At 44.6% G+C, this 25,634-nt stretch overlaps 1 long non-coding RNA gene across 1 annotated transcript in view; it reads right to left on the reverse strand.

Moving 5' to 3' along the window:
• Positions 1 to 25,634, reverse strand: part of LOC144769267 (uncharacterized) — a 386,313-nt gene that overhangs the window by 26,299 nt on the left and 334,380 nt on the right. The window contains exon 3 of the long non-coding RNA XR_013598687.1: positions 9,030 to 9,080. This is a non-coding gene — a long non-coding RNA (uncharacterized LOC144769267). The remainder of the gene's footprint in view (positions 1 to 9,029; positions 9,081 to 25,634) is intronic.

A 25,634-nucleotide genomic window follows, 5' to 3' on the forward strand; every position in this document is an offset into this window, starting at 1 on the left:
CTGGAAATACCGCACCCCGTATGAACCCGAGGTGTGGAGGTGATCAACACCCAAGGAACGAGGGTGTCTGTCATGCGAGGCACCAGAGTGGTAACCAGAAACAGGTCTTGGTTCAAACGAGCTTCCAGGGATCTGGAAGCCGATAGTCCGCTGGCCGATGAGCTGGAGTGGAGCGAAGATCCCGCGGCGGTGGAAGCTTCAGTGGACCACCAGGAGAACACGCAAACACCGACGTGGAGCCAACCAGCGGAAACTAACACCAGCCGGAGCATGGAGGGAAGCGGAACCATCCCCAGGGCAAGCACTGGGGAATCGGAAGAAAGAAAGAACTCCCGGAGCCAGATGTATGGTCTCTGGCCGAATCAGACCCCTAGCAAGAGACTAAGAGACTATGCGTGGTGTGCACGTAAGATCTGAACTTGCCCTCCAGAAGGTGTCCTCTGGTTCTGAAAGATTGGAGGGATGTAATGACTGAGCCACCACGTCACACACGCACGCACCCCGAGGGCGCAAGACCGCTCGGGTCTTCGGCCCAATAGTGATAGTGAGTGTCTGTGTCTTCATTTAAGTAAAGTTTATAGTGGCCAACCCCTGAGGCCTAGGCCCGTCACAGCCCCCGTGACCGCGTCACTACAGATGGGACTGTACTGTAGTCAACTCTACAGAGGCCTTGTTGAACTCTGCCAGTCCGACAATGGGTAAATATTCCTTGTCTAGTTTCTTTACTGTCATCATAGCCTCTGCCTTACGAACACTGCTTAGTACAAATGGTTTGCCATTGTCATCCTGGTATGCCCCTACACCGAGATTCAATTTTCTTAGCGCTGGTGTCATGCTTAAAGGCCTCAGTCACCCCTAGGATGGCATCAGGGGGGGGGTGGGGCGGGCAGTGCCTGTAGAATTTAACATATTTAATGCTAGAAGCACCCACTACGAGAACTTCACTGGGAGCAGTTTAAGACTGCGGCCGACCTCCTGGGCCAAGGGCTCAGCTCTAGCGCAGCGCACGTCCTGCTCAGTCCGTCCCAGTCTGAGCCACCCTGCCACTCGGCCACGCAGGACTCAGAGCCATGGCTTTCTGCCCCAGCCCTGCCCCCAAATAGCAAAGTCACTCGGAGGCCACGCTGCAGGACCTGGCGGTCACAGTCACTTTTTTCTGTGAACGGTATAGAGGTGCACAAGGCTTCAAGTGGGATGAAAAAACTGGTGGGGGGGGGAGGTCACTCAAAGGGGCATGGCCAATTTAATTAAGGGCGTGGCTTAAAACACATAAGCCAAAAATATGTGCTCAGCACAAGGTGCCGCCCGACTTGCATTTTACTGTTTCTGTCATTGCATCCAGATTTATGATACAAAAAGTAACATAACCTACAAGAAGTCATTACTATTGGCTTTGTCATTGGTTGTTAGTTGCATGAGATAATTAAGCAGCAACTATGGCTAGTATATAATATTGAAAAAGCTTCCACTTAAAGCCCAGGTGACAACAGTGTTGCTGCTCCTTAGTTTCAAAAAGAGAAGTGGCAATTTGCAGGGTGCGCCTTCACTCGCAACAGCACTCGGATTCTTGTGTTTTAAAAAGAAGACACATGGGAGATGTAAGAAGCAAGGATTTCCCTTTCCCTACAATGCTCACCTGGCATGACAACATGCCGTAACTCCTCCACTTATGAGAGGTGAGCAGTAGGCTAATGTGCTGCATAGCTAAATACATATGAGGTCCCAAAGGCGAGACCGTTTGACCGTTTGCACTGCAAATGCTTGTTACATTTAATAAGTGATAACTTTCAATTGGGCACTGTTAGAAATGTTGACTTTGGTGTTTAAAGAATTGAAATTTAAAGCCCTCTTTAATGGTAAAGCCAGATTTTAAGCCACAATTCTGAAAATGCCACTTTTAGAAAGTTATCTTTCTTGTCCTAACCAATTGGTGCCTACAGCCTATTTCCTGAGACAGCATCACAGTAGAAGGTCTAGATGTTGGCAGGTTGGGTCATGTCTGGCAGGATGCAAAGTGGTTCTATCACTTGCCACACTTGCACTTTAAAGGCAGTGCCCAGCTCATACACAAAGGACTTCCTTTTAGCCCATTTTGCCTCAGACAGAATGGGACCAGGGCAGGGGGGCAGTAAATTCCAGAATACTCTGTTGGGGGAAAACTCCAGAACTTTCTTCCACTTCAAAGAGGGCACCAGGTATAAAAAGGGGGCTCTCAGGCCCAGTCTCCAGTACACTCCTGCATCTGTGGATTCTACAGAATAAGGACACCTGACTGCTTGAGGCCTGCCCTGCTCGCTGAGAAGAAAGACCGGATCTGCAACCTTCTTCTCATTCTAAAGTGACACCAGGGATCAGCTGACTGACCTCTGGTTGTGAGCTACAGGGGCACAATAAGCTCCAGAGGAATCCCTGCAACTGTCCAACTGACTTACTGCACTTGACCTGCCTGAACCATGCTGGCCTCTGCCAGAGTGAGCTCCTGGTCCCCAAGAGGCACCACTCAGACCCTGGACCCGTGGTGTGACATCACTTCAGGTTCTCCTTGAAGAAAAGGAGAAACCCTGTGTACTGGGGAGGGCCATTTAAGGGCTCGTCCGCACCAAGATCTTGCCGCCCATACCGACTGGCAGTGTAAACCTCCGGTGAACCCTACTCTTCGCGCCACAGCGAACGCCAGTGATGATGCCCTCCAGCATGAGATATGCACTTTACGCTACAGCTTCAATAGCCTGTGCTGATTGGCAATACAAATCTCAAGCAATGACCATCTCTACCATACGACAGGATCGTTGCGCTACAATGACCACCGTCCACATCATCTGGCCATATAACATCCTTTACCCCGCATGCTTTATTCCACATGCCATTACACAACGGTTTTTACTTCGCAAAAACTTTTACAATGGAGGGTTTTACACCACAAAACGGTTACAACGCATTCCACAAAGTAACGCCCCCTTGGAGTTAGAATAGTAAATGCATTGGAATTGGAAATGCGTTGTAAAGCCCTGTGTTGTAAAAGTTTTTGCGGACTAAAAAATGCAGGGTAATGGCATGCAGAGTAAAAAATGCGGGGTGAAGTGTCCTATTCCATCTGGCCTTCTCTTCGTGCTATAGAGATGACCGTCTGCAATGCTTCCCCTACTTTGCGTCTCTTCACGCTAAACTTCATAAGTTATCCTTTTTGAGCTGGACAAACCTTGCCCCTGTATCTGGTCCATACTCCATCACAGTCAGCCTGAGCCTTTGACTTTCACCGGATCTCGCATGACCAGATAACTGCAAGTGGCGATTCGTTCCTTTTAGCGCTATATTTAACTTTAATCTGGTTCTATGATTGGATTTTAGCTGTTTTGGTATTAAATAATAAAATACATTTTATTCTATGTTTCCAAATTGGTGTGTTTTAGATTTGGGGTTCTCTAGTTGGCATAGGTAGGAACCTGTGACAAATAGGGACCTTTGTGTTTAGTCAGGATAAGGGGCTACACTTAAATAACCCCTGCTCACCCCCTTGGTAGCTTGGCACAAGCAGGCAGGCTTATCTCAGAGGTAGTGTGTAAAGCATGTGTGAGCACATACAGTAATACAGTCAAAATACTACTGATGGACACCTCATGGCTTGTATTTTAAAAATAGGTATTTTTATATAGACTGAACACAAGACCAAACAACAAAAAATCCACAATACTGTACTCAAAAATAGACTTTAAATGTTATAAAATAGCTCAGTTCTCTCAAGTTGCAAATGCAACACTTTAGTCTTAATGTACCGACGGCTGTGTGGTGACTAGATGATCTTTAGAGCCGCGACAGGCCTTGCAGGTGCTTCTCCAGTGATGCTGCGATGTCCTCTTTGGCAGCGTCCCGGTTCTCCGGCGATGTGCCGCGCTTCGGCCATGCAATGATGACAGCAGCGGCTTGCTTCCTCGGCGATGCGATGACGGCGGCAGCGGCGACACGCTTCTCATTGTTGCGTCGCACATCCAGCTCCCAGCGACACGCAGACTCTCAGAAGGCCCAGCACAATAGCAGGCACTTCAATTTCCAGCAAGGGAACTCAGGGGAGAGCTGGTTGGTAAAGCCTTGTATCCCTGAGACTTCAGGCAGGAGGCAAGCTCTAGTTCAAGCCCTTGGGGATTCTTCTTCAAGTTGATCGAAAGCACACTCAGGCCTTTTCTCCTCTCTTTGGTAATGAAGCAGCCACTGCAGGCCAACCCCCAAACACACAGCACTGGGGTAGTCTCCTCCTTCAGCTTCCTCGTCCGTCTCCTCTGCAAAGGTTTGTCTTGATTCCCAGAAGTGATCTGAAATCCTTGGGTCTGGGTCTCAATATTTATACCACACAATCCTTTGTCTCTGAAGGCAGAGACTGTCTGTACCTAACTCAAACCAGTTCAGGTCAGTCCTGGAGCACTTTGTTTACAGGACTTCTACTCTTCCTTTCAGAGTGTAGGCCAGGGACATCAGACACACCACATGAGATGGAGCCAGCATTATGGAGGAAAGGATCAGCCCTATTCAGTTCCCAGGTGCAACTCCTCTCTATTCAGCACTGTACTGACTCACCCTGTCTCCAGGAATCCCCCAGCCCCTGTCACTCAAACTCCAGATAAGGAATACGCAACCTAGCAGAGGCAGGCTTGGATAGTTTAGGCAAGAAAAATACCTATTTCTAAAAGTGCTATTTTCAAGCACAGAATGTAAAAACCAACTTCACTAAAAGATGTATTTTGTCATTCTGAGTTCAGGCATACTAAACTCGAATTTCTACCTAGTTCCCTGAGTCAGTTCGGATTATAAAATGTAATAATCTAACTGCCCATTCTGGCCTATAGGGACCAGCAGCCTTGCAATAGTGAAAAACGAAAATGCTGTTATTCACTATTAGGACATACCACACACATCAGGGCATGCCCTACCTTTTACCTACAATGCACCCTGCTCTTGGGTCTACCATAAGGGTGACTAATATGTATAAAAGAGAAGGTTTAGGAACTGGCAAGTGGGTGCACTACTCCGTGGGTGGCACAATCAGTGCTGCAAGCCCCCCAGCAGCTTTGTGTTTACAAGCCCTGGGCACCTGCAGTGCACTGTACTAGGGTCTGACAAGTAAACCAATCAAGCCAATCATGGAGCCACTAATACATACATCAATTTACCATAGGGAGCACTTGCACTATGGCACTGGACAGCAGTGGCACAGTGCAAAAAGCATCTAAAACCAGCAAAATCATAAGAGGCAACAACAAAAAATGGAAGGGAGACCCACGCCAATGGTGCCAGGTCTAACAGTGTGGGATTTTTCTTATGTTGTGTTTTCACTTTGTTACTGTTTAAGTGCTGCATAAATACTTTACACCCTGACTCTAAGTTAAGTCTGACTGCTTTTGAGCTAAGCTACCAGAGGGCTCAGCGCTGGTTAATTTAGTGACTTTTTGAGGTTCACCCTGACAAGGATTTTGGTAGTTGCTTGAGAAGGACTCACACCCCACTCAACCAGCAACCCATTTTCTCACAGTGATGTAGTAATTGGAGGGCTTGGTGTAGTAATAGTCGGACGATACTCAATTTGTATTTTTCCTGCTTACAAGCAGGGGGTTAGGGATTCACTTAAAGACTCTGGGCCGATTCACAAAAGTAATCTAAGACAAAATCCTAACTTTAGAACTTTTGGTATTCACAAAAGGCATTTAGGAGTAGTAAAGTTAGGATTCCTAGCATTACTTCTCCTAATCTGAGACAAAATCCTAACATTACGTCTTTCGGTATTCACAAAGAGCATTTAGGAGTAGGAAAGCTAGGAATCCTAACTTTACTACTCCTAAATGCCTTTTGTGAATACAGGAAGTCATAAAGTTAGGATTTTGTCTTAGATTATGATTAGTAAAGTTAGTAATCCTAACTTTACTACTCCTACATGTCTTTTGTGAATACCGAAAGTCGTACAGTTAGGATTTTGTCTCAGATTAGGAGTAGTAAAGTTAGGAATCCTAACTTTACTACTCCCAAATGCCTTTTGTAAATACTCAAAGCCGTAAAGCTAGGATTTTGTCTCAGATTAGGAGTAGTAAAGTTAGGAACCCTAACTTTACTACTCCTAAATGCCTTTTGTGAATACCGCAAGTCTTAAAGTTAGGATTTTGTCTCAGATTACTTTTGTGAATCAGGCCCACTATTTCAAAAGTGTGAGCTGGCGATTTCTGTTTTCAGCGTATAGGTGATAATTGGTGTTAAGGAGTCCATATCATTTTTCGTGATGAGGGTTAGGTTTTCTGTATGAGTGGAAAGTGATTGGCAACATCATCCTTATTTTTCAAGATTTTTCATGTGCAGTGTGGGGCTAGATCCTCTCTGGAGTGCTGCTGAATCATTTGGAACATTTCTCTGGAGTGGTTCAAATTAACCCTGCGCGAAGCACTACGCTACGTTCGCGTAGTTTGCGAAGTTTGCGCAACTTCCCACTACGCAAACTCCACGTAGCACAGTGCGAACACGAGTAGAGTAGCGTAGCGCAGCGGTTATTTTTTGCTTGCTCGCAATCCTCAACGTGATGTTGGCAACCGCGAGCAAGCAAAATGACATCCCGGCGAGACTTTTTCCTCGTTCGCGATCAGCAACATCTAGTTGCGGATCGCGAGCGTGCAAAATAAACCTCCTGGTGAGATTCTCAATGCGGAGAGGTCAGGTTTCTCTTTGAGAGTACTCATGTATGCTTGCGACCGAAAAACTACCAGTCCACGTTGAGAAAGCTGCCGCTCGAGTAAAAATCCACTCGAGCGGCAGAAAACTACAGCTCGCACAGTGCAAGATGCCGTTTTCAATGAATGCACAGTGCCAGATGCTTGTCCGCACTGTGCAATCATTGAAAACGGCATCTTGCACAGTGCGAACAGGGTACTACGCAGTTCGCGTAGTGCTACGCGTAGTTCGCATAGTGCTAAGTGCACTTCGCGTAGCTACGCGTAGCGCTACTTGGCAAACTACGCCCAGGGTTAGTTCAAATCATGTAAAATGTTTGATTTAAGGAATACAGATTTTTCATGAAATATGCTAATTTATAATGTTTCCTGTCACTCTTGAGATAAGCAGGTGGACAGAGGTGGGAGATATTCTTCATCTCCTTTCATGTTGTCTTATATTATTTCACAACTTATTAACCTCATCATTTTACAAGTTTGAGGTTTGCTGTGACTTTTTTATTTTCATGGTGGCTGGAGTTAAATTCATTGTCATATCACTCTACTAATTTGGCAGTATTAGCATGGAACTCTGTTACTCTGTTGGTAGTTTGACTGAGTGGATCGGAAAGTCTGGATCCTCGTTGGCTACATGTTTAAGGTTTCTAGAGTTTATCACTCATGTGTGTTAACTTGTTCTTTGGCTGTTGATAGCTTTCTTGATGACTTTCGCTGGGAAGGGGAGCAGGGAGATGGGTCTGTAGTTTTTGAGGTCGGTGGAGTCCAGTCATCGGGGAACGTGGTGGATACCAGGGAGCGGTTGATGGTGTGGCAGAGAATTGTTGCAATGGTATCGGCAGCTCTGTTGAAAATGTGGTGAGGCAGGGGTCCATGGGGGACCCGGAGTGGATTGACTTCATCGTCTTCAGTGTGTCTTTGGTGGTGAGGGCTGTCCAGTTGTTGAACGCTGTCTTCAGGGTGTCGGGGTGGTTGGTGAGGATTCAGTGTGTTGGTTGTCTTCATCGAAGTTGTCGTAGATGCTCTTCATTCTGTGGTGGAAAAAGGTGTTGAGTTTGTCGCAGAGGTCTTGTAAGGGAGGGATGTCGGTGGACTCGCTGGTGGGTTGGGCGAACTCCTTGATGATGTTGAAGAGTTCTTTGATGTTGTGTGCGTGAGTGGCGATTCTGTCTTCAATTGCTTTTTTCCTTGTTTTTCTGATGAGTTGGTGGTGGGCGTTGGTGGCGGCTCTGAGTTTTTGTAGGCTTCTGTGGATTTGGTGTTACTCCAGGCCTTTTTCGAGGCGGTTGCAAGTGCGTCTGGACTCTCGAAGTTCAGTGGTAAACCATCTGGCTTTCTTTGCATCAGTATTGTTGTTTTTCTTAATGGGGGCTATGGTGTTGCTGCTGTCGGAGATCCATCTGTGCAGGGCTCGGGCTGCGGTGTTGGGGTCGTCGTTTTCCGTGATGGTTGGCGTGGAGTTGCTGAGTGATGAGGTTAGCTGGTCGTCAGTGATTCTGGTCCAGTTTCTTTGTGGGAGCAGGTGCAGGTGTCTGTTAATGGTGGGTGTTCTGAGGGTGAAGTGGATGCATCGATGGTCATTCCATGGGAGTTCAGTGGTGTGGCTGAAGATGATGGAGTTACCTGTTGTGAAAAGGGGGTCGAAGGTGTGTCCTGCTGAGTGCGTGGGTTCGATCACGATCTGGCAGAGTCCAATGTTGTGGAGGTTGTCCAGGAGGGATGTGGTGCTAGGGTCCAGTTGGTTGTGGAAGTTAAGGTCTCCCAGTAGGGTGTAGTTGGTGGACGCGATGGCATCATTACAATCTACCCCACTCCAGTCTACCTCACTCTACCCCAATATACCCCAGTACGATCTCCATCACCCTACTCTAAGCCAATCCACCACACTCTACTCTAAACCAATCTACCCCACTCCATGTTACCCCAGTCCACTCCACTCTAAACCAACCTACCCTCTCCATGCTACCCTAGTCTACCCCACTCCACTCTACTCCAATCTACCCCATTCTACTCTACCCAATCTACTCCACTGCAATCTACCCAATACCACACCACTAATGTTTAGTCATGCTGAACAGCAGACACTTTAGTGTACAACAAGGCTTAAACACATTGCCAAAGCCAGTAGCTCTTGCATGGGAAAACCCTACTGGCTTCGTTATAATATTACAATGCCTAAGTATAATTTCACTTTAACCTTTTTTTTCTAGCAAATTTACAAGTGTTTTTAACACAAGGTAAAATCTTAGTATCTTACCTAACTATAATGTGACTTTAATATTTTTACATACACACTCCCCAGTTTGACCAACTCCTACAGGCATAACTCACCGTACTGCGCACCTCAAAGGCATCTTGCATTGCGTATGCTGTTCCTCTGCCCTACACATAGAAAAAACAATAATGCATCATTAATAATCATTTTAACACCAGAATAAAATAAAATCATTAATAAAATGTTCATCATGGCATTGCATAGGCCAACGATCAATCCATTCCAAGCAAAATACTCACACTACTCAAGCAGCAGCCCCAATAGATATTGCCCTAGTAGGCAACTGCACACTCCACTCACAGAATTGTGTAACTAGGGTGCAGAACCACAAAGATTCTTCAGATTTAAAATTCCCATTGCAATCACATTCCGGGCAAAGCTAAGATGCTAAAACTTCATCTCACCAACAAGGCACCAAACACACAGCCTTTTGAAGTTGATACAGAAATGAACCAGGTCAAAGCACTTCCATTAATACAGCAGAGTGCCAATCTAGTGATCTGGTTGTTATGACCGTGTGTGTCTGATACTCAAAACGGCAACATGACAACTACGATACATTCATATTCGTAACCACATCTCTCCAGTCCTAGAAACACTTTGTTGGCAGCCCCTCACCAGACATTCAGCATTCAAGACTCTGTGTAACACTCATATGGCCATCAACGACATCCACCTAGTTGTCGCTGAATTAAAAGTCAAAAGATATTCACAGAACACTTCACTCCAGGCTGGTAACACCCCTGATCATCGCTGCATGTATACAGAGGAACATGTTGAATATAAATGCACATGGGTGAACTGCCTTCGGTGTAAAAGTGGCTAAACTCAGGAAATTGCTTCTAGTTAAGATAAGAATCAGGTAAGATAGGAAAGCCACCTTGAATTCTGGAGAGATGTGGACACCTAGCTCTTCCAAAGATAACACAAGGGTGATGAAAATGTCACCTATTGTTGGAGCAAGAAGACATTTTGAGGCTTATTCTGTTCTTGGCGCATGCTGCAGGGGGCATAACAAAGACACCACCATACCTTTTGAAGCCCTAACTAACCTTGCGTTGCTGTTCAGTCTCAGACATCATTAAAACAGGGCAACTTTTTATTTAAGTAAATCTAAAAACAAAATAAAGAAAGAAAAAAGAGCACCCATGACTCTAGCATACCACCAAACCGAAAATTGTTGGCCTATTAGAATAAACACAATAGTGAAATCACGTGTCCCACATAACCAGTTACTTTCTGGAACTATTCTCCGATGAAGATAAAAACAATCAAAAACAATCTGGACCTAAGAAAGTCTGTGAGGCTGGTAGTATATGAACAGTGCCCCTGGCATGAATGTTACTGCTGTAACACTGCTGTCAGATTATCAAAACTTCTTAAAGGACAGAGAATTAAAAGTATCTGACATGCATGTTAGCAGCATAAAAGTATCTGTCATGTAAATGCATAGTTTAACAGCACCACTGGCATAACGTGCATTTGGTTGTGCATCTACCACTGCATCTTAAAAAGCCTGAAGACATGCCTGAATTGAAATGTATTTTGGGACTTTTATGTGTCAGTGTCAACTACACTATTCTATCGCTTAAGGCTCATTAAAGGTGAGAGGGTGTAAACCTCTCTTAGCTGTGAAAATAGTTTCACAGGCATAAATTGTAATTGTATTACTGATAATGCTACATTATCTAACCTGTTTTCAGACTGCCTCAATTGAAACTATAAATGTATATACGTTTGTATAAGCAGCACAAACAGCATAAAATAAAAGTAACTGCACTACGAAGAATAACTCATTGGATGCAATGGATATGGCCTATAGTACTCTCAGGAGGCACCATGGATCATTTCCATATGTCCACCACCGCATCAGCAGCTGCTTTGTGCTGCTCCGTTGCCCGGCTTGTCACACACTCCTGGGTTGGAGTGCAGACTCTCCTGCACTGGCCCTGCGAGGTGTGGCTCTCCTGCCAATGACAAGATTGCTTCAGTGATTAAATCACGTTATTGTCAGCCAGCAGACCAATAGTGTCCAGAATTGGCTCAAATCTGGAGCCCCTTTTACAATTCAATGATTTGTTTCTCCGTCCCATGGTCATCAAGATGCCTTCATACCTTAATGGCACCAAAGATGTTTTGATCCTTCTGAGTGATGGCCATGTTGACATGACTAACACTCTTCTCATTACCATTGACATAGAATCCATGTACACCAGTATCCCGCAAGCATGCACATTAGAGGTTATAGAGGCTGTTCTCAGACAAACAGAAGTAGATAGCATCACCCCGATTGAATTTGTGATGGAATGTGCATGCGTTTTCTTGACTGAGAATTACCTTGAGCACAATGGACAATAAACCACCAAATACAGGGGACATGAATGGGCAGTGCATTTGCCCCAAGTATAGTCTTCCTATACATATACCATTTTGAAATTAACTTCACTTAATCGCCAACCAAACATCTGTCTGAGCATATTATGATTTGGGGCTGATTTATTGATGATGCCATCATTTTCTGAAACGGAGTTAAGGAGTCAGCTTTGCAGTTTATTGCATGGATTAACCCGATCCTCATCTTCGATTTACCCATGCAATCGGACATACGGACACATGCATCATTCATACATTTTGCATTTCTTAATTTGCGAAAATTACCGAATCGCAAATTAAGAATTGCAAAATGCTATGCATCATTTTTTTTGGTATTTATTTGTGATTCGGTAAAAATCGCAATTTTTACCGAATCGCAAATAAATACCGAATTCCTAACTGCTTTTTCGCAAATCCCATTGATTCCTATGGGCCGAAAGGCCCATAGGAGTCAATGGGAAGGCATTTACGAATTCGCAATTTGTTGATGCATTCCAAGGGTGCGGGGGGGGTCCAAAGGACCCCCCCCTGCACCCCTGAAATGTATTTGAAAGTGCATGTTTCAAACACGCATGTCCTAAGGACATGTGTGTCTGTAACATGACAGTGTAAAAAATGCATTTTTTTGGATTTTGAAAGATTTTCGCAAATTAACACGAGGGTCAACCTCGTGTTAATTTGCACTTCCAATTTCAAAATTCGCATTTTTTTTAAAATGATGCATTGCATTTAATGAATCGCACAAATGCGATTCCTTAAATGCATTTGCATTTTTAAGAAATGCGAAAAAATGCGATTATTGAAAAAGTGTTTGATGCATCCCAAAAACGTATTTAGGAAGTGCAAACGGCCGAATTTACCGATTCGCACCGTTTGCACTTCCTAAATAGGTTGATGCATGTGCCCGATAGTGACATTACTTTGTTTGTCTCTGTGGTCTTTGAGAAACCTACGGATAAGAATGATTTGTTACTTTTTGACAGCTTCCATCCAAGTTCACTCAAGGAAAATCTCCCATTTGGACAATTTCTCTAAATCAGACTTAATTGTTCTGACTTACCGACCTATGATGAGCAGACGGAGACCCTTACCAACAAACTAACTAGATTATAACTCAAAAATGGTTTGGAGAAGGCAAATAAGCATGCCCCTAACAATGATAGGGACTCTTTACTTAAACCTCTACCAAAACTTACAGAGGACAGGCTCACAGGTGTGACAACCATCTCCACCCTCTCAAACAGAGTTAAAAAGATAATTTTGAAGAATTGGAGAAACATACACAGTATGGGGAGAATTTACCTCCCCCTATTCTCTTTCAAGAGAGGCGGTAGTCTCAAGGACCACCTGGTACACACTCAGCCTAGGAAACATAATATGACCCAAATTAAAACATTGAGGGGTCTCTCCCCTCTCCAGGCCATTCCTTTGTTGCAGATGCACTGTCTTTTTTAAAATTCTTTTTTAGTCCTTATTTCACCATGGCTACTGCATTCTGGGCCATGTGGAAACACCCTCGGTCCATCTGTGGTCCATGCAGATTCAGACTCGTGGCCTCCACGGTACTGGTCTTATAAGGAACAAACGGCATCCGCCACCACCGAATCCATGGCATGATGTAATCATTGGACTAAGTATCCATGTTTATGACCAACCAAAAGCTTTTTTTAAAACACTATCTTGACCACTTCAAAAAGTCCGCCCAAAGCTGTTCTGCCCTATGAGGATTAGATTTAATATCTGACTTACATGTCCATTTTACTGCTCTTAACTGCTCTCTCATCTTGCCAAAAGCAACAAGTAAAGTAGTAAGCCCTTTGCTTTCTGCTTAGAACCTGTTGGGAGGCGCTGTCCACCCCAAAAGCACCACTGTTTCAGTCACAACTATGTTCTCGGCTCAAATTGCTCTTATAGTGGCTTCAACTTTCTTCCAAAATTAAATAATATCTGGACAAGTAAAGAAAATATGGACATCATTAGCGTTAGAAGATTGCACCTTTTACAACAGGGGACCGGTTGCAACACAAACTTGGGTAATCTGTGGGGTCCAGTACAACCTGTGAATGACAAAAAAATTATGACGTTTAAAATTAGCAGGAGATACTATAGCGTATAGAATTTTCAAGGAGTCCATCCACAAAGATTGTATAATGCCTTCCTGTAATGTACTTTTCCAGATATCGGAGGGACCCTTCAGTTTCTCTTCTTCCAAGTCCAGGAACTTTCCATACCATTTTGCCTCCTCTTTAGTACTAGGGTTAGTATCCTGGAGTGAAACTTCAAAATCCCACCTGCCCCCTACCTCTTCTGCAGCAGTGGAAGATCATGAAGAAAACTGCAGGTACTTAAACCTAGATAGCTTATTTCCTGTCTTATTGTTTAGTACCTCCCAGGTAATCATTCCTTCTGTTGTTAACAAGTTCCCCCAGTGTGTTATCCCCGCCTGCTTTAATAGCAAACTCAAAGCGTCTTTCATGCACTCTGGCGTTCCTGAGGATTCCCAAATTGGGGAAAAACTGAAAAATAACTGATCTTTAATAATCGTCTCACTGTGAGCCACAGTTTTATTGCAGATTTTAGGACCTTTAGCGTTACTTTTTACAAAACTTTTTGGGCTCCTAATTTATATAGAAAGGCTTTTGGACTCAGTTCTTTACTCATTTATCTTAGCCTTAACCCCCGTGTGGTGCTAATGGGCTCCCCAGCCAACATACGGGTGTTTTTGACTTGAAAGGCCATGCAATAAAGTTTAAGGTCTGGCAATGCTAACCCACCCTTTTTAAAACTGCTCCATAGTTTCTTCCATGAAACGTGCACCCCCCGTGATGCCAGGATAAAACTTGATATTCTTCCCTGGATTTTGTTTATTTCGTCTATGGGAAAATTAAGCGGTATACCAATGAAAAGTTAAGTTAGCTTCGGCAGAACAGACATTTTTATCAAATTTACCCTCCCGTAAATAGACAAGGGTAATTTCTTCCACCTAGCTAATTGCTTCTCCAACTCCTTCATAACTCGTTTCAAATTACGAGAGGGAATCTCATCGATTTTATCTGTTATAACTATCCCCAGACATCTCATCTCTCTGCACACTTTGCCGCGCCAGTCCCCCTTATTCCAACACATCACTTCTGTCTTAGATACGTTTACTAAATACCTGGAAAAGACACCATATTCACTTGTCAATTGTTCCATTCTGATTAGTGTTTGGGCCGGATCAGATGTGTAAATTATCAAGTCATCAGCATATAATGCAATTTTACTGTGTGAAGGAAGCTGGTGTATGGGAATAATTTGATTGTCAGCTCTCAGTTTGTGTGCCAGGGGTTCGATATATAAATCGAAGAGGAGTGGAGACAGGGGGCAACCCTGCCTTGTCCCTTTATGAATATCAAAGCTCCTTGTCAGGGAGCCATTTATGAGAATTTTAGCTGTGGGGCGCTCATATAATTTTTGCATTGCCCTTATGAAATCCAAGCTAAAACCCATAGTGTCTAAGACAGCCCATAAAACACCCAGCTGACATGATCAAATGCCTTGGCAGCGTCTATAGTAATTACCCCCAATGGAATTGATCGAACAACTGCTAAGTCTATTGTTCCAATTAATGACAGTGTAAGATCCTGTATTTAGTTACAGACTCCTTAGCACACGTTTGATAATTCAAGTAATATACATGTGTTTCCACCATACAACAGTCATATAATCATGAACAATTAAATCCTTTTTAGTCAAGGTTTTCTTTGGTGTTGTTTAATTTCTGGAGACGTCACAGCTGTTGCGGGATCCTCTTAAATGGATAAAACCAAAGGGGATGATGGACGGAGTGTTGAACATTGCAAGCACTCACCCCCAGTCAACCGGAACAGCAGACCAGAAACAAGCATCCTGGGACCGGTTTCTGGCTAATCAGCCGTCATCAGCCAGGCTAGGCTAAATGGATCCTTGTGCACCCGCTGTATTTCCTGATCAAGATCAATATTCGGTCTATCCTTCAGGGCTGCCTCCATCAGCAATTTAATCACTAAAGCCTTTAGGGTTGACCCTTCCCCAGCTTCTGTAATATTTAGAATCTGAAGACTGTTCCTTCGAGAATGGTTTTCTATTCGTTCCACGTCCTTCTTTAAGCTAGTGTTTTCTCTAACCAAGGCCTCTACCCCTTTGTAGTTTTTGGATATGTCCTTTCGCATTGAGCACACTTCCACCTCCAATTGCCCAGTTCAGGCAACCACATTGTCTAGCTTTTGTGCCAGCACAGTGCAAGAGGCCTGAATGTCTGCTTCGTTTGCTTCTGATGTTTCAAACCGAGTTTTAAGTTCTTCCCTGAGGCCTAGCAAAATGGACACCAATGGGACATCTGAGGTATCTGGATTAGATTGAGATATTGTTGAAGGCTCGGCTTGTGTTGAACAATTTAAAGGAATTAACGGGTTCACTTGTTGTGATCCTACCTTATTTTCTTCATCTGTAACCTGAGTGGATAAGATACGAAACATATTTTGCGTGGTGACTTGAAAATTAATCTCTTCAGCGCCATGATTACTCCCTACTTTTGGGTACTTTTCCCCTGCTTCTCCGATGCTGCTTTCAGGCATGCGAGGGTTGGCTTTGCTTATCTCAGACTCACTAAGTAAATTTTGATGCCCCCCTGTTCTTCTGTTTCCTGCATCCCCATTGTCTCCTGATGCCATCCTGTGTGTTAGGACGTTATAGTATGATTTTAGGGACAGAGTGACTTTAACTTGTATTGGGGAGATTTTTTTTCCTCTTCCTCGTGGGCTCTGCCCTTGCTGTTTAATGTTTTTTTTAACGCTTACAGCTTTTAGGGGAATAGAGCTGGCAGTGTTACCCCCGGGGGCCTTTCCAACAGAAAGTCACTTACCCCTACTTGGTTTCCCCGAGTATTGAAGCTTCTTGAGCGAAGAGCGTACCTGGATATCTTGCCCGAGATATCGTCGGCGTTCTCACCGACCTTTGCAGACGTCGAATTAATCTTCTCCATAGGGAGCGAACTCATAAAAACAAGCGCTGTACGCGTCCTTCATTTAAGACCCGCTGGCCCTTACCATCCTGCTGGGGGGCCCCCGCTACGAAACACTTGTTGCGAAAAGCTTCTCTGCTTAATATGAAATGGCCCATCTATTGATGCCTCAGCGTGTACTGTGAGTACCGCATTCAAACTTGTTCTTACACTGCCGATGCTGCCCCTCAGTATGTGTGCGATTCTAACACGCCGCAGAAGCCCCGGCACCAGCAGCCACGCAGATATTCTCTTTTCCACCTCCTCCCCGCCGGACACAGGATCGTGCCCATGAAACGCCAGCCCTGAACGCCACAAACCGGCGGCCACACAATCCGATGGTTTGAACTCATACATCTTGCAGGTATTGTTTTAAACAACAATGGGTGTTGCGGGTGCGAGTGAAGCGGGATGAGGAGGGTACGAAAGGCCATTACAGGCACCTTCTCCCCGCCCGGCGGTGTGGGATCGTTTAACACTGTAAGTTTATATAGCCTGTAAGGAGAGTGACATTGGCACAGATCACTCTTGGATATTGAAACCAACTGTAACACGGAGCATGTGATATATATGATCACATGCCCATGTGGGTATGGCCTCACGTGAAGTTTGTATAAGAATCAATGAGCATAGTAGCAGAAGGGACACCACAATGATGACAACCCACTCCTTAGAATACAAACACAATGAGGATGATAACTGTTGGGTAGTACTGGAAAAAAATTCACATCAAAAGAGCAATTTGACACAACCACTCCTTAATAAGGAATAACGCTAGGCGTACCATCTGCTCTCACTCGCGCTGGTAGACTCGATGTACCATCTGCTCTCACTCGCGCTGGCAGACTCGACCTCCAGGTAACAGAGACCTAGATTGCCACATTGCTGGAGCGTGCAGCAAAGGGCTCCTTTGATTTTCGCCACTTCTGCTCAGCAGACCCTGTGCTCATTCACTTTTGCACCAGCTAAAAACTGCTTTTTAAATCTCACAGGCGCTCACCTTGCTAATCTCCCCCTTCCCCGGTCCACCACTGACATTGTCAGATTGCTGTGGAGGGAAGGCGGGGCCGGAAGTGATTACTACTTCCCCTTGCTTGCGGCGCAGGTCAGCAGGCTAGTTGTTCTACCCTGTTCTACCATAAAAGGACAATGCCACTATGTTCGCGCAGTGGATGTGCGCAGTGGACGCGCGCAGCGGGCGTGCCAAAGGCAAGCCCGTCTGTGCCAGACCAGGCCCAGGGACAGGAATCGCTGCCCCCTCTCCCTCAGCCCCTAGAATGTACACTCGGGAAGCACTACTACAACTCAGACAAACCCCAAATTCTCCCTGCCTCAATACTATCTCCCTGGAGGAAAGACAAAGCAATTTCACTCACTGCTCCTACACCCTTCCCAAAAAGACAGACCCACCCCCGAGCGAGCACTCAATTAGCATGGCCCTGCTAAACTGCCGGTCCTTGCCCAAACATTCTGTGGAAATCAATCTGCTCCTCCACGACACAGAACTTGATGTTCTGTTTCTGACACTCTTTTCAAGAGTAAGGAAGTGTCCCTGAGTCTCCAACTTCCTGTTCCTGTCCACTAGGCTCCTTCCAGTGCTTTGTCCATGTGCTGTTCACTTTAATTTGGATTTGGAGCTGGAAGGATCACTTTTTGTGTATGTCTGCTGCATCATAGCATTTGATTGGATTTATTGAGGACTTTTGGGTTTGAAATTTTCTTTTATAAGTAAGTTGGAGAATTGGTGTACACATGTTTGCTTGATTTGGGCTTTATTTTTTAACTACAGTTTTCTGGGCTTTTCCATCCTTGTTAAAAATTATTATTGAGGGAGGCCTGTACTTTCATGAGGGGCCAAGAGTTGTAATTCTTTGAAATTTCATCCAGTATAGAGGTACCCACGGGTCCAACCATGTTTCTGTGGTGTCTGTTAAATGTAAAGTTTTTAAACATCATGGATGGCATTGGATTCAATTGCAAACTCTGTTGTAGTGGAATTCCAGTTTTTGTGTGTAATTAAATGTTGTCTTTTTTCAGTCAATAGGTAACCCTAGTAGTTCATGTAGTTAGTGTAGGCCTGCTTGAGTTCATTGTATTTACTTTCTGCCGGTGGCCTGGCATGGGGTGGCGGCCATTTTGTGATTCCAGCCACTGTGTTTTTGCCATAGGCCTCCAAGCTTGTGGCCTACTCTGCCAGTAGCCCAGAGGTACTACTGGATTCATCATGGGTGCATGAAAGTTAATCAACTGTTTTTGTGGTGTATCTTTAATTTGTAACATCATGTATGGCATGGATGGCTTTTTGATTGATTTTCAAAATGTGATTTTTGGTGTGGAATTTCAGGTTTTGGGTGTGTGTTAAATAATATGGCACGTTTTGTACAATTCGCGCTGCCGGTCACGCCGAATTTTCAATCTCGCGAGCAATATATCTCGAGTTGCATAAAATCTTCTCGAAAATGTTGATTATGTTCATTTTGCTAAAAAAAACTCCTCAGGTTGTCATTTGGTTGTAGTTTTTGGAGCATGGACCACTTCCTGTTTCTGTCCTCTATGTACTTTGTTGTTTGAGGGTGGGCTGACCATGTGGGTGGCGGGGCGGCCATTTTGTAAAGCCAAGCATTGTCCTTTTGCCATAGGCATGTATTGTCTGTCTTCTCTTTCTTTTCATGTTGTTGGGGGTGGCCAGGCCATGTGGTGGCGGCCATTTTGTGTGACCTTCCATCGTACTTTTGCCATAGGCCTCCAAACTTGTGGTCTATTCTGCCAGTAGGCCTAGAGTCCCAGAAGTAGTCAGCTGGGATGCTTGATGTCGCTGTTTCCAATTTGTCTGTTGAATGGAACATCATTTAGGGCATGGATGGCATTGGATTGAATTTCCAAATGTGGTGTTTGGGGTGTAGTTAACTTTTTGGGTGTGTGTTAATAAATGCCTTCGTATGTTTTGTTGTTGTGTAACTTTCCAACCTTTTAGCCATGGGTATTTTCTTTTTTGTATTAAGCTGTGATGTGTAACAGGCCTCCTCCTTTGTCTGGTCATATAGGGATATAGGCCTGTTTGAGTTTATATTGTATTTACTTTCTTGTTGGTGGGCTGACCATCGGGGTGGTGGCCATTTGTGAAGCAAGGTATTGTGCTTTTCCCATAGGCCTGCTTTGTATGTTTTTTATTCATTTCTTATTTTGATTCCTTTTCTTATTTTTTTTTGTGAGCGCCTGTCCATGTGGTGGCGGCCATTTTGTGTGACCGTCCTTCGTGCTTTTGCCATAGGCCTCCAAACTTGTGGTCTATTCTGCCAGTAGGCCTAGAGTCCCACAGGTAGTCAGCGGGGGTGCTTGATGTAGCTGTTTCCATTTTGTTTATTGAATTTAACATCATTTAGGTCATGGGTGGCATTGGATTGAATTTCCAAATGTAGTGTTTGGGATATAGTTAACTTTTTGGGTGTGTGTTAATAAATGCCTTTGTATGTGTTGTTGTGTCACTTTCCAACCTTTTAGCCATGTGGATTTTCTTTTTTGCATTAAGCTGTGATGTGTAACAGGCATCCTCCTGTTTCTGGCCATATACTGATATATAGGCCTGCTTGAGTTTATTGATTTCTGGGCTTTACCCATGTGCCTGTGATGAGTGCCCATATGGCTGGGAGCAGTGGTGGTGGTAGTAGTAGCGTGCTGTTTTGTTTTTGACACATAGGCCTGTGTGTTTTTCCATTGTTCCTGTTGGCTTACTGTTGTTTACATCCCCATTGCTATCTGCTGCAGGTCACTGATGCTGCATCCATCCGACATGATGCACAAATTAAGGATAAACAAGTTCCACTTCTACTACATTTGTATTTTAGTTGTTTGCTATTCTTACTCTTACTGAGTGCACTAATAATACTAGTAATTAAAATGAAAGCTCAAAAAATTCCACATTTGACTGATGTTCTTCTGCCTTCTTTGCTTGTATGTGCACAAAAGACTGAGGAGGATGTGGTGACTGTCATCATTCATAGCCCGTTGTACTGCCAGACGGACGTCCTTCTCTTCTACGTCACGTGTGGTGTGACTCACCTGACCAGGCATCTTGGCAACTTGTGCAACTGAGTGCTGCTGCTGACATCCGAAGAAGATGGGCCCAAAGAAAGCAAGTACCAGTTCCTCCAAGACCAAGAAAGTTGCTGAGAAGGAAAAACAGAAGAAGGAAGTGACACTTAAGCCTGGTGTTGACCCCAAGACCTTTTTTGGGAGAAAATAAAGTACGCCTGCAGCAGCGGTGTCCGGGGTGCAAGCTGGGGCCAGCACCTCTGCATCAGTGGGGCCAAGCCACCAACCCAGGCCCAAGCAGATGAGTGTGGAAGAGGTAGCCAGCCTAATGGTGGAAAGCAGTGATACTGAGCCTGACCTAAACTTATCGCTATCTCAAAGTAGTACACAATCAACGCAAGAGGGTACACAGCAGAAAAGTGGTGAACAACAACCACCGCCCGCAATAGTAGATGTTCAACAACAACAACCACAGCCCGCATTAGTAGATGTTCAACAACAGCAACCACAACCACCGCCCACAATAGTACTTGTTCAACAACAACAACCACAACCACCGCCCGCAATAGTAGTTGTTGTTCCTCCCGAAGTTGGGGCAGTTCAGGAAATTGAGCCTCATGCAGAGCAAGAAGAAGAGGAAGCCACTCATGCATGAGATCTATTGTCTTCCAAATCCCCAGCAAGGAAAAGGAGGGTTAGTCCATCGAGTTCTTCGCCAAGCATCCCTTCTGATGATCTAGGTCTCAATTGGGAGCCACAACAATCTGAGCATGAAAGGGAGAGACATCCCAAGACCAGGCTAGGGAAAAGGAAGGTTCCAGTAAGCATTACACTTATGGAGGTCGATGTAGAACAGCAGGATAATGATGATGATGATGAGTCAGACCCAGTCATCACAAGCATTACTCCTGGCCCCGAGGACATGGACACCAACATTTTCACCCTATCCCGAATGGCTGCGACTAGTAGGGATGTAGCACGCATACCTCCAACACAGGCAACACCAAAATGACCTCCAGCTTCCATTTTTACATTAGCAAAGGACCGGCAGCGTCCTACGTCCAGCACAAGCTCCACCTCAGCTACCAAGTAGGTAGTGGTACTACTTCGCAGCCACAAAGTGAAATTCAACACACACCCTCCAGTTCATCCGGCATTGGAAGTGGCACCTCTAGCAGGAGACAAAAGTTAAGCTCCCCAGTGTGGGACTTCTTTACGGTTAGCGCAAATGAGGAATACATTGCTATATGCTCCATTTGTCATTCCTCTGTTAGTCGTGGTAAGCTTGGTACAAACTATGGTACCGGAGGCCAAATGACCCATTTGAAAAAACACCACGCAATCAAGTGGGAGGACCACCTTCGTAGCATAAAAGCAGGAACCATTAATGTTGGTGGGGAAGTAGTAGAAGGTCCACTCATGGTTGAACAGGAAGAAGAAGAGGGAGACATTCTATCTGGTATTGGTATACAAAGTACCCCTGTCCCCAGCACTGCAGTGGTACAGCCCACATCCTCCGCATCAGCAACATCTCAGTGGCACCAGAGTAAAAGTCAGCCGGAGACACCAAGGAGTACTGCTGCGAAGTCTGCGATGCAAAGTGCTGCGTCGACCATAACCGAAAGAAATACCAAGCAGTGTACCATTCTTAGCATGTGTAGGCAGGAGGGAATGTAAGAGTGCAACCACCCAATAGCACATTTGTGCAATGCTAAGCTTGCTAAAATGTTAGCACTGGACCTTCTCCCTTTTTCTTTTGTTGAAGGGGTGGGTTTTCTGGAATTTGTGACAACCATCTGCCCAAAATGGAACGTTCCCAGCCGCTACTATTTTGCCAGAGTTGCTGTTCCAGCACTACACCACGACGTGCTGGAATTGCTTGGAAAAGCCTTACATCAGAGTGCTGTTCATAGTATCCACCTGACAACAGACATGTGGACCAGTTGCCAAGCCACTGATTACATGTGCATCACTGCACACTGGATCACTTTTTCAGGTGTTAGAGACAAGCTATCTGCAGGCGTTGACACTGTTGAGATTTTTAATGAGACTCACAGACATGCAACTGTAGCCATGTTTTCTATGGAGAAATCTCATACTGCTGCAAACATTTTAGCTGAGTTTAACATCAAGGTCTTTGAATGGCGGCAACCAAGAGGCCTTAACATTGGTTTTGTTGCCACCGACAATGGTAATGTAGTTAAGGCCATGAAAGATGGTGGCTATTTCAGGGTCCCGTGTTTTGCACACTGCATTAACATTGTTGTTCAAGACTTTCTGAAAAATTAAAGCAAAGTCAGCAACTTACTGACCACCTGCAGAAGAATATGCACGCATTTCAACCATTCTTTTAAAGCCCGGAAGCAGCTACGGGTCATTCAACGTGAGCATACATTGCCAGTCAAAGCACTCATCCAGGAGGTCCCAACACGTTGGAACTCAACTAATTACATGCTTGATTGTCTGTTTGAGTAGTACATACCACTTAGGGCCAGATGTAGGAGCCCAAATACCGGTTGGTAACGGCCGATTTCGGCCGTTACCGACCGGTATTTAGGAATTGGCTTGTAGGGGGCCAATTTTACCGAATCGGTAAATTTACTGAATCGGTAAAATACCGAATCGGTATTTTTACCGATTCGGTAACTTCCAGATGCAGGTGGGACTCTTCTGAGTCCCAAAGGCCTTTCAGATTCGGTATTTTACCACCCAATCCTATTGGGTGGTAAAATACCGAAGCCAGGTGTGCATGCACATGTGTGCATGCACACCTATGCCATGTGACAGACAGACATGCCCTTAGGGCATGTCTGTGTGCCACATGGCACACATGCCTGTATTTGGGGTGCTAGAGGGTGTCAAAGTGACACCCCCTGCACCCTTGCTGGATTCGGTATTTACAGAATCGGTAAATACCGATTCGGTATTGCCCATTGATTCCTATGGGCTTCAAGGCTCATAGGAATCAATGGGCAATACCGAATCAGTATTTACCGATTCGGTAAATACCGATTTTTACAAAATCGGTAATTTAATTACGTATTTTACCTAAATCTCCCTCCTTCAATTTTACCGATTCATAAATACCGAATCGGTAAAATTCGGTATTTATGAATCGGTAAAATAGAATTACCTACATCTGGCCCTGAATGCTTATGTCATGACAAGAAGATTAGGGGATCCTATTGTTAAAGCCATGACCATTGAGATTTATCAATGGGACCTCATTAAGTGCCTGACAGAGATGCTACTTCCTTTTGATGTAAAGTAAAGTAAAGTCCACATTTGTAAAGCGCACAATCACCCGTAAGGGTCTCTAGGCGCTGGGGGCCGTCGGGAAGATTAAGCGAGCTATTGCCCAGAGTCACATGGTGCTGGGCTAACCTGCCGCCGGAGCCGGGGATTGAACCCTGATCCCCAGATTCCAGCGTCAGTCGCCCTGGCCGCAGCGCCACACCTCTTCTCCGATGTCTTCACACGTGCAGTCAGCAGGGAGGACTGTATTATGGGCCAAGCTATCCCATTGTTGTGCATGCTAGAGCAAGAGCTGAAGGAGGTGTCTGAAACATACGAAGGTGTGGAAGAAAAACTTGACGCATGTTATTTGGCAAACGCCTTAGCCGCCAGCTTATCTGACAATACAAGGATTCAAAATAAGATTGTGTCACATCGACATTACATTACTGCCACAATTTTGGATCCACAGTACCAATTATTACTGAACAGTAATGCAGTAATTCCTTTTCAGAAGGGGATGTTGCCAAGGACTAAACTTTAATAGCTGAGGAAGCCACTGATTTAGAAAATGAACGGCTCTCAATTAGAGGCCTGCCAGTGCTAGCCCAGGTGTCAGAACTTCAAACTGGTTATATATATATATTCTTACCGGATTCTGCACGGGAACGGAGATGCTTGATCCCAAACCCCTCTTAGCAATGTTAGGAGATCTTTTAACAGAATCTCCAAACCATTACTTCAAGGGACGGGGGAATTGGATAAAATAATAAACAAAGAAGAGACTGGTCCAGACTTGGTTCCTTCTGACAGCTATTCGCAGACGTACTCTTACTATTCTCTGGAACCTGTAAATTAACACGTAATTAAATAACAGCTCACTTATTCTCTTCTAATCTACTCTTCAACTAACTATAATTTAAATGTCTCACCCACCCTGATTAGACTGGACTTTCGCTCCTCTTCTGCTTCACGTTGGCCTTTTATTTCCTCTTCTAATTAGTTGTTACTATTAAAGGTAAAAGACACATTAGCACTCAATTCTCGTGGTCTACACTATCACTATAGTTTTATTTTAAGTAAGTGCACTTACTTCACTAACTGAAGAATAGTCTTCTAATTGGGGTTCTGGTTATCACTTTTCTGCATACTCATGAGCTGCTTCTATCTGCGATAAATTCTTTTGACACTGTTCTTATTCTTGCAGGTCTCACAACTAGTTGCAGATTTTCACTCTCTTGGTGAGTATTTATTTATTATTCCTTAAGTTAAAAGTGTCTGAAAATGTCTGTTACTCATTCCCTCAGGATTTAATATTTCTTCATAGATTATTGTTCTTTCCAGGTTACAACAACACTGTAAATTATTCTCAGGTAAGTTTTTGATACTTTACTGTACAATGTTTTTGGTATATTCACTTAGCTCAGTTGTTGTGCTGCTTCTGAGAAGGTACTCGAACTTCTATGGCAGTCTCTCGCTGTATAGCTGATGGCTGACACTTTTCTCCTCAGAAACGGCTCCTTTCTGCCTTACGCTTCTTTGACGCTCCGACAACCTCTGACAGATAAGCTGACTCGCGCTGGGAAGATATGCGCTGAGTCAATTTAAAATTATTGGCACTACTGGGAAAGCGGATTCGCGCTTGAATAAACGCGCCGAGTCCTCTAAACTTAAACACTTTGACTAAACTGTCCTCTATATTACAATCCCTACGTTACCAGGAATCCTCTCAGCGTTATTCTCCGAACGTCCTCTCCGACTCCTGACGTCGGTGAAGTGCGCAGATGGTAGAGCGCTCGCGCTTCAGCTAGACTTCCGCTGAAACACTCAGGAAGCTAGACGGCTAACCCGAACCGTGCTGTGGGCACGTGGGCGGCCATCTTACTTCTCCTGAGTCTCACCAGGTCGGACCATGAATCCAGACTATGGTCTAATTTTACAGTGCAAAGGGTATGAGTAGCTGGTAGGGTCCTGACAGTACCCCCCAACAAAGCAGGTTCTC

Source organism: Lissotriton helveticus, chromosome 7 (genome assembly GCF_964261635.1).
Source record: "Lissotriton helveticus chromosome 7, aLisHel1.1, whole genome shotgun sequence".
NCBI lineage: Eukaryota > Metazoa > Chordata > Amphibia > Caudata > Salamandridae > Lissotriton > Lissotriton helveticus.